Source organism: Phoca vitulina, unplaced genomic scaffold (assembly GCF_004348235.1).
Source record: "Phoca vitulina isolate PV1807 unplaced genomic scaffold, GSC_HSeal_1.0 scaffold47, whole genome shotgun sequence".
Lineage (NCBI taxonomy): Eukaryota > Metazoa > Chordata > Mammalia > Carnivora > Phocidae > Phoca > Phoca vitulina.
Window position 1 is genome coordinate 4778228 of NW_022589750.1, and position 9450 is coordinate 4787677.

Genomic DNA, 9450 nt, shown 5'->3' on the forward strand with positions numbered 1-9450 from the left:
AATACGGAAAGACACAAAAGTAGATTTTCCTTGCTACTGGATAGGATGAGTCAACATCACAAAGACGCTGATTATGTGCACATTAATATATAAATCCAGGGCAATCCCAATACAAATACCAATTTTTTTTTTTTTTCTGGAGCTAGGTAGTTAATTCTAGATTTCATGTATGCATAACCCTGAGAAGAGACGTCACAGGCAGGACATTCTACCAGATACTAAAACATACACTGTGAAGTCTACATATTGAAGACTGTCATCTTGGTGCTTGAAGAGGCAGACGGACCAAAGGAACATAGTAGAAAGGTCAGAGAAAGGCCCAGATATATATGAAAATGTGGTTTAGGATGAAGGCGGCATCTCAAGTCAGTGGAGCAAAGATGGGGTCTCTAATAATAGTGTTGGAGGCCATTTGGGAAAAGATACATCCGGATCTCATCTCACCCACCAGATGAAGTAACAGATGTATGAGGTCCAAATGTAAAAATGAAACAAGCACCACGAAATCACGGGCGAAAATCCTTTACGGTCCAGGAATGGGAAAGGCCTACCATGCCTCAGGATTCAGAGTGGTAAAATAAAAAAAATATAGAGATTCAGCATCATAGTGGTTAAAGCTTGGTGAGTCAAAAGACAAAAAGTTATTCACTGGAGGAAGGTTAATAAATGCCTATTGAGGGCCCCAGATTTATACAATGAAAAAAAAAGACAAAAAATTAACAGAGTCAAAAGAAAAATGTCAAATAAATAATTAAAAAAAAGACAAAAAAGACAAATGACAAACTGGAAGAAAATTTTTACAATTTAAATCGTGAAGGGCCGATCTTAATATATAAATTCTTAAAATTTGGGAAGAAAAGAAATTTTAAAACAACCCTCAGAAACAAATGGCAAACACACAAGCAGGCAATTCACAGAAAAAAATAAGCAGGTGGCATTTAAAGATAGGAAAAAACATCTGTCTGTAGTTTATATGAAAACTGCACTTTCTTACCAGTGAGGGTGGAGAAAATCCAAATGCTGGGCAACAGATTCCCTTGATGAGCTGGAACACGCACTCTTGTGCTTTTCTGGTGGGTGGAAAAGTATGCACCTGCCGTGAAGGAGAGTTTCCAAAGATCTGCAACATTAAATATGCAGGTTCCCTTTGGCCCAGCAGAACCCCTTCTAGGAATCCACCCTGAAGATAGAAGTCCACAAATAGTAAAATGTAAACGCCCGGTTATTTATTGTGGCACCATATATAACAGTAAACAATTGAAAGTACCCCAACGATTTATTGATGGGATGCTTACTGATTAAATTATGCTAAATCCACATGAGGGACTCTGTGGATCTCTGGTTCTGCAACCATAAAAACAAAACAAAACAAAACAAAACAAACTAGAAAGATCTCTATGAACTGCTAGGGAGTAATTTCCAGGATACATTTTAAGTGAAAAAAGAAAGGTCCAGAACAGTGTGTATAGAAAGGAGATAGAAGAATATCTATCCATATTTGCTCATTTTTGCAAAAGGAAACGTAAGAAGGATGAACCAGAAACTAATAAAAATGGCTACTATGGCGGGGCAATAGGAATCCAGACAGCTGTGCCTCCTAATATGGTTTTGACTTTTGAGCCATGTCAGTGGTTTATATATTCAAAAGTCAATCTAAATTAAAAAGGAAGGAAAAAAAGCAATTCCCAAAATTGAATACAAACAAAACAAATAAACCTCATGTATATAAAATTCATAGCATACCCACACCTGGAAAAATCTTAATTCCTGCCAATTCTGAAAAATACTCTGTACATTCTTCAGGAGATGTATTCAAAGCATGAAAAGAACTGCAAAGAAATTGGGAACTCTTCTCAGTAGGCTTCTTATTAGTTGTAATACTGGATTACAATTCAAAACAATTTATGTGTTTTTGGATAATGCAAATAACTAAATTATAAAATATTCATAAAATATTCACTTTATGAGAAACCAAGATTTCACTCTAAGGGGAAAAAAAAGGCACAAGTATAAAATAAAAGAAGGTGAGAAAAATCCAGTGATGTTAATTTGAATTGGACCTATTAGTATGAATCGATTGGAGTATCTGGAAGAATGATGACTTTATTTGAGTATCAGCAGACTGAGTAGGAAATAATCCTTGAGTCCTAAAGTAAGACAGGGTGGAGGGGTGGGAGTATTTTTTTTTTTTTAAGATTTTTATTTATTTATTTGACAGAGAGAGACACAGTGAGAGAGAGAGCACGAGCAGGGGGAGTGGGAGAGGGAGAAGCAGGCTTCCCGCGGAGCAGGGAGCCCGATGCAGGGCTCGATCCCAGGACCCTGGGATCATGACCTGAGCTGAAGGCAGACGCTTAACGACTGAGCCACCCAGGCGCCCTAGGGGTGGGAGTATTGAAGAAGTGAGCTCTTCCTCTTCTTCACAGAAGAATACCACCAACAGACCTGACAGAATGAGAAAATGAGAAATAGCATCATTTTGCCATCTCCATTATAGCTGGTCCAAGCAAGGATCATTAATGCTACTAAAACCACTGGGTGAAGGAAGGATAGTCACTGCCCTAACCAGGTGATGAAACATAGCCACAAATCACATCCCGCTAGGACAACCTGGCGTCCTAACAAGAGGATCCAGGACGCACTATAAATACCCTCTACCAACCCGAATCTAATCAAGCCTCCGGACACCACGTCATGCCTTTCAGAAAGTAGAGAGAGGAACAGATGAGTGATGCCATGGAGAAGAAGCCATCAGTCAAATCCAGAATGCGTTACATTCCACAAGAAAAAAACAAACTGGCCAAGATAGTTCAAAATGAGTCGATGTTATTTTCTTTTAAATCTGGTTTAGGTTAAAAGAGACCACAGAGATAGAACCAGATGCAGCACATGAACCTCGGTGAGATCCTAGATTGAAGAAAAGAAACGAAGGGAAAGGGGGAAGAAAGAACAATCTGGAACCATCTGGAAAGGCATTTTGTGGACAATCTGAGGAAATCTGAGCATAACCTGGATATTAGATATTAGATACGAAATTATTGTGAATTTTCTTAGGTGTTATACGGGAAGCTCCAGCCAGAAACAAGTCCTCCATGCCAGGGACCATCTCTCTGGCAGAATAATTCATTCTAGAAAAGCAGGTTCTGGGGTCCTCAGGAAACTGGGAGTGACAATGAGCAAAGAGTTCATTTAGAAACGAGGTAGCAACCAGACCTTATGGGAAAAGGTTCCCTTTGTCAAGATTGTTTTCTGATAATAAAATCAACATTCATACACATATTTAAATTTTATAGGAAATTATAAGGTAATGAAGGTAAATCGTAGTTTCCCCACTGAGACTAACAACCGCTAGTATTATATATTACTTCCAAATATTTTTATATGCCTATCCATATTTTTCCTTTCAAAATAAACAGGGAGATGTGTACCTATTTTTTAGTAAGCAGCATATGCTCCCTGTAGAATTCAAATGATATCATGCAAAAATGTATTTGCAATCAACTTTATTTTTACATGATGTTATTGTGGACATCCTTCTATGTCAGGAACTTTAGATTTATGGTATCATTTGTAATGGTGCCATACAATTGCATTATGTAGATGTACCATAATTAATTTAATAAATCCCACTTTTTAAGATATCATAGTGATGAGCATCCTTGATCCCGAAGGATCACATCTACTCACTCTCCAACCCCCGCCCACCTTCCCCACCACCTAAAGGTTATTTCCCTACATCTTTGCCAACTCTGGGCCTCAATTGCTCTAACTTGTGCCAGTTTTATAGGTGAAAAATGTAACTTCCTGATGTCTTAGCGTGTTTTTCTTCTACTATGAGTGAGGTTGGACCTCATATGCTTCTGGTCATTTGTAGTTCTTCTATAAATAGTCTTCATGTCCTTTGTCTTTTTCCTCTTGAGAGGTTAATATGCTTCTATTTTAAGAACTTTCATATGTCAAAGATTTTGGTAATCTCTTGTGTATATTGCAAATGTTTCCCTCATTTGTTCCTTATCTCATCTGAGCCTCACAACATTCCCGGGGTGGCGGGGGGAGGGTAGGCAGAGCAGGTGGAATTATCCCCACTTAATTGATGTGGAAACTGTGACTCAGTGGGGAATATTTGGGTTTCCTTGCTCGGAGCCTGGCGTGCCAAGCTGTCCTGCTGCTCCAACAGGGTCCTGGTGGCACCCTTCAGGATTCTGGGAGGAATGACTTTTCTCCTATGCAAATCAAAACGTCTTAACTCTTTGCTCCTCGGTTTCCTCTTCTGTAAAAAGAAAAAAAAAATGGAGTAGAATCAAATGATCCCTTACATTTCTTTAGCGCTATCTTTTGCTTCTGTGATTTGAAGCACCAGAGAGATCCACTTGGATGAGGGCGTTGGCTGTATCCTCAAAGCATGTACGTGGCGTGCGGGAGGCAGCTGGGTTGTCTTTCTCCATCCACGTCCCAAGTGCCCGTGACGGTGTGTTACCAAGAGCGGTTCCTTCCTAGACACCCCCGGGCTGGAACTGGGAACATGACTCTGGCTGGGTCTCTCCCCATTCAAAAGCAACCCAAAACACAAGGCCACATTGATAAACTGCATTTCTGTGTCACGGCTGGAGGGTACTAGGTCAAGGTAGCTTACTCCCACCTCCCACGATCCCTGCAGACATCATTAGCGGATCATTAGCACGCACCATCTGAGCCCGGCCACAGCTTCAGAATCCTTGGCATTGTCTCCTAGGAAGCAATGACTATTTGATTAAAATTGACATGGAGATGAACCACTTGTCTTCCTGAAAGTAGGATATTTTTCCTAAAGATCACTGTCTTATTACGAAATTAAAATATGTTTGTTTAGGGGCGTTTAGGAAATAAATCCTCAAAAATAAGAAACTGAAAATAATCCATAAGACCATCGTTGTTAATATCACTTTGGTATGTATTTTTGGGGTTTATACAAAAAATGAGATCAAGCTTTTGCCGCTTACTTATTCACTTAAAGTATATACTGGATGTCTTTCCGTATCATTCAACATTAATCAACGGCTCCCTTTCAATGGTCCATGGGGGTCCCCTTCAGAATGGACCATGGTTTATTTATCCCTGGAGCTGGGCACCTTATAGATCCCCTAGAGTTGGTCCCCTAGGTTGCTTTCTGTTATTTACACTTTCTATTATCTACCATTATAAAAACGTTGCAGTGACCAAATCTTTGTGCATTCTCTACGGTTCTTTCTGTGGATAAATGCATAGGTGGACGAGCAGGCTTGCCATAAAATGACAAATTGCTGTCCAGAGAGCCTGCCACACTTTATATCCCCCTAGTTCCATGGGAAGGTCCATTTCTCCATACCCTCACACTCAGCGAGTAACATTCTTCTTAGCATTTTGTCAGCCCGAAAGAAATTCCACTCCTTAAATTTGCATTGTTTGATCACTAGTAATGTTTTTTTTTTTTGGTATGGCTATTCACTCTTTGATATTCTGCTTTCCTGAGCTGCCTGTTTATATCCCTTGCTCAGCTTTCCCTTGGGGTGTTATCTTCTATTTCCTTAGGGATCCGTAAACATTCCTTATATATTAGTGATGGTAACTCTTTGTTACATATGTTTCTGATCAAGCCTAACGTGTGAGTCGTGTTTACAAAAGCTTTCTCTACTGTCTTAGTCGGACTTTTTATCATCCAGAGAAAAGAGGTGGGATGGGGAGGGCAGGCACTGTAAGAAGAGGTGGAGATTCGGTCTAAAACGGGAAGCCCCAGGCACTCTAAAGCGCTGGTTTCCAAGGTCAGGAGCACACACAGCAGTGGGATGTGGGAAGAAGATTTTAGCCCCTCTACTTAGATGTATATACGTTTTAAATTTTTATAGGAAAATAGGGCAAACATACATAAGATATACAAACATGCACATGTGCAGTTTATAAAATAATAACAAATACCCATGTATATATCACCCAGGCTAAAAATTCCATTTATTTGCTATTTCAGCCTCTCATTTTTCTGGCTTTTTTTTTTTTTTTCTCTAATGTGTTACATCTGGCAACCACTTGCCAGGTGTATTCATGCAGTAATATGTGTATATAATTTATAAATAATAAATGTGTATATATTAGAGGATGCTTGTCACATTTTTTATTTTAAAAAAAATTGCTACTCAGAAAGGTTGGAGAATGCCGCTCAAGGAAATCTCTCTTTTGGGGTTCCGGCTTGTCTCCGTCTGCCTGCTCCTGGCTCTGCCCACAGACTCCGCTTGCTTACTGCTGTGCATGCATTGTTTCCATGTGCACGTGGCTCGGTGGCTCAGGGCGACCACCTCTGGCCTGGCTGGGGACCGTCTTCACTGAAGCCTTGTGGTAGCTCCCACTGCCGACCAGCTCAGCGTTCCTCTGTTCACGTTCCTGAGGGAGGAGCTGAGTGGTCCAGCCTGTCGGTCCATGCCATTAGGTGCATGTGGGCAGGATGCACGCCATGACACCTGGGGGAAACCTACCCCCAGTAGGGTAACTATTCACACGTATTTCCTGCCAGTGCTTATACTATTTTTTATACCTAAATCCTTAATCTACCTACGTCCATTTGAATGGAGGATATAGAGTAACAATCTCCCTTTTCTCATTTCATTAAGTTCACTGAGTCCCAATACTGTTACAAATCTTCACCAATCCGATATATATACCACCTTTGTTAGAGAGTTTTACAAGACATGTCTCTGTTTCCATACTTCTGTTTGTGATTTGATCTGGTAAATGCTGTATACTCACTACAATTAAAAAAAAAAAAAATTACGGCTCAGCAATATATTTTAATATTGGCAAGGCAAGTCCTTCCTCCTTGCTCTTATTTTTACTCCCTTCTTGTATTTACTTATATCTTTCCTATAACTATTTTTCACATTTATTTTTGCCAGCTTCATTTCTGAATCTTTTTGTTGAGCCCCCCAAAAATGCCATTGCAATTTTTTAAAGTAAGGTTTATTGAGATATATATAGGTGAGATGTATGTCATGTGTATACCCAAATTATACACTAAATGCCGGACCCTGTTGAGAATGAAAGTTGATCCTTGTAGGCTCCGTGGCTCTGCTGTCTTCTGTAACTACGAGTCTTACCAGAGCCTGAGGTGGGGCCAGGAGACAGGCAGATTCAGTCTCTGCCAGTCCCACTTAATTACATCAGTTATTCTCATCAGCCCCGGGGCAGACTGGAGGGCAAATGGTCCTCAGTCTTGTTTCAATCCAAGGCTCCGAAAGGCCCGAGTGGAAATACTGCACTTAGCCCTGATAAGGCCTCCCAGGCTAACCAAACAGCATATCTCTTCGCTTTTTGCTGTAATTCTATCAACCAAGAAACCCTTGGCATCCTGCACGGAAGAGAAGTTCTGACAGGGAGTGATCTATGTCTTTGATTAAAATTTGAAAAATGGAGCGGTCAGACCATTACCAGAAAATGGAATTTGTTTACTTGAGAGACACTTTCAAGTTATGTGTGCCTTGGCAGCAAAATTAATGATAAAGAAAGAGCTTCCTGGCGGGGGGTGGGGCGGGAAGATGAATTGCTTTATTATTTTTTACTTTCTGTCTTCCCTGTTGGGGAAAAGTTAGTAGGGCTCCGAAGTCAGTGTGCCACAGAGCGGGGGTTCTCAGACCTTAACGTGTGTAGGAATCACCTGGGGATCTTGTTAAAATGCAGATTCCGATTCAGGAAGTCTGGGGTGGAGCCCGAGACCCTGCGTTTCTAGAAAGCCCCCGGGGACGCGAGGCTGCCGGCCCCTGGGGCCACGCTTGGGCAGAAGGCTGGAGCGGAGGTTCTAGGACTGGTTTTGCTACACACTTGCAGACGAGCTCCCCGTCGGGTCCTTGCTCTCCTCCCCGAGGGGTCCGTGCCACAGCTGACCGCGGCGTGATGGCAGAACAGGCTCAAGGCCGCCCCCGAGACCTTGCCGCCTAGCAGATGAGGAGCTCAAGGCTCTTAGTGCGACTTCTTGAGACCGGGCAGCCCTCCCGCGGCTGCAGAGTTGAGCTTGGCCCCTGGCCCTGGAGCCATCTTCAGTGGAAAACGGGTAACGACCGCCAACTGCAGACCCGCCCAAGAATCCCTCAGATGGCTCAAGTATAACGGCAGTGTCCCTGGGTTAGTCCCTAAAAAGGGACTTGACCGGCACGGGCATCATCAGGGTGGCCCCCCGCTTGACTGACACCGGCCAGCTGCAGCTCATGGGGACAGCCAGCGAGGAACATGCCTGCCACATGCCACATGCCTGCTCCCTCCTTCCGCTTGCTGCCCGCTGCGTCCTGGGCTCAGAGAGCCTCCGAAGCCTCTGAGCAAGCTTCTCTGCCTCTCTGCCAGCTGCGGGGGGGGGGGGGGGGGGGGAGGTGTGCAGTCACCGAGCTCCTTCCCGTACCTTTGGTGGCAGAAGAAGAAGGACACTGTGTGCGCGAGCACAGCGCGGTGGCCCTGCCTGCCTGCCCACGAGGGCCCAGCCCTGCTGACATGGCTTGTCTGGGTTTGCTGAAGCTCTCGGGGGCTGGGGGGGGGGTGCTTCACCTTCCGTGTGGTCTCTGTTCAGTCCGCCGCCTACCTGGGTCAGTTAGCTAGCGGTCAGCTCGTGTCACCGTCTCTGCGACAGCAAATTGCTTCTCCGCATCACGATTTTCTCTTGAGCCCGCCTTCGCGGGAACTCTCTTTCCCTCCCTCCGTGTTTTATTTTTTTTATTTTTTATTTCTTTAAAGATTTTATTTATTTATTTGACAGAGAGAGATACAGCGAGAGAGGGAACACAAGCAGGGGGAGTGGGAGAGGGAGAAGCAGGCTCCCCGTGGAGCAGGGAGCCCGACGCGGGGCTCGATCCCAGGACCCTGGGATCATGACCTGAGCTGAAGGCAGACGCTTAACGACTGAGCCACCCAGGCGCCCCTCCCTCCGTGTTTTAAAACTGCAGATCATGTGCAATCACCTGCCTACACCTTAAGTTTATAGCTTCATACATTTTATTTATTTTTTAGTTTTTAAATTATTATTGTTATGTTAATCACCATACATTACATCATTAGTTTTTGATGTAGTGATCCATGATTCATTGTTTGTGCATAACACCCAGTGCTCCATGCAGAACGTGCCCTCTTTAATACCCATCACCAGGCTAACCCATCCTCCCACCCCCCTCCCCTCTAGAACCCTCAGTTTGTTTCTCAGAGTCCATCGTCTCTCATGGTTCGTCTCCCCCTCCGATTTCCCCCCTTCATTTTTCCCTTCCTGCTATCTTTTTTTTTTTAACATATAATGTATTATTTGTTTCAGAGGTACAGATCTGAGATTCAACAGTCTTGCACAATTCACAGCGCTCACCATAGCACATACCCCCCCCAGTGTCTATCACCCAGCCACCCCATCCCTCCCACCCCCCACCACTCCAGCAACCCTCGGTTTGTTTCCTGAGATTAAGAATGCCTCATATCAGT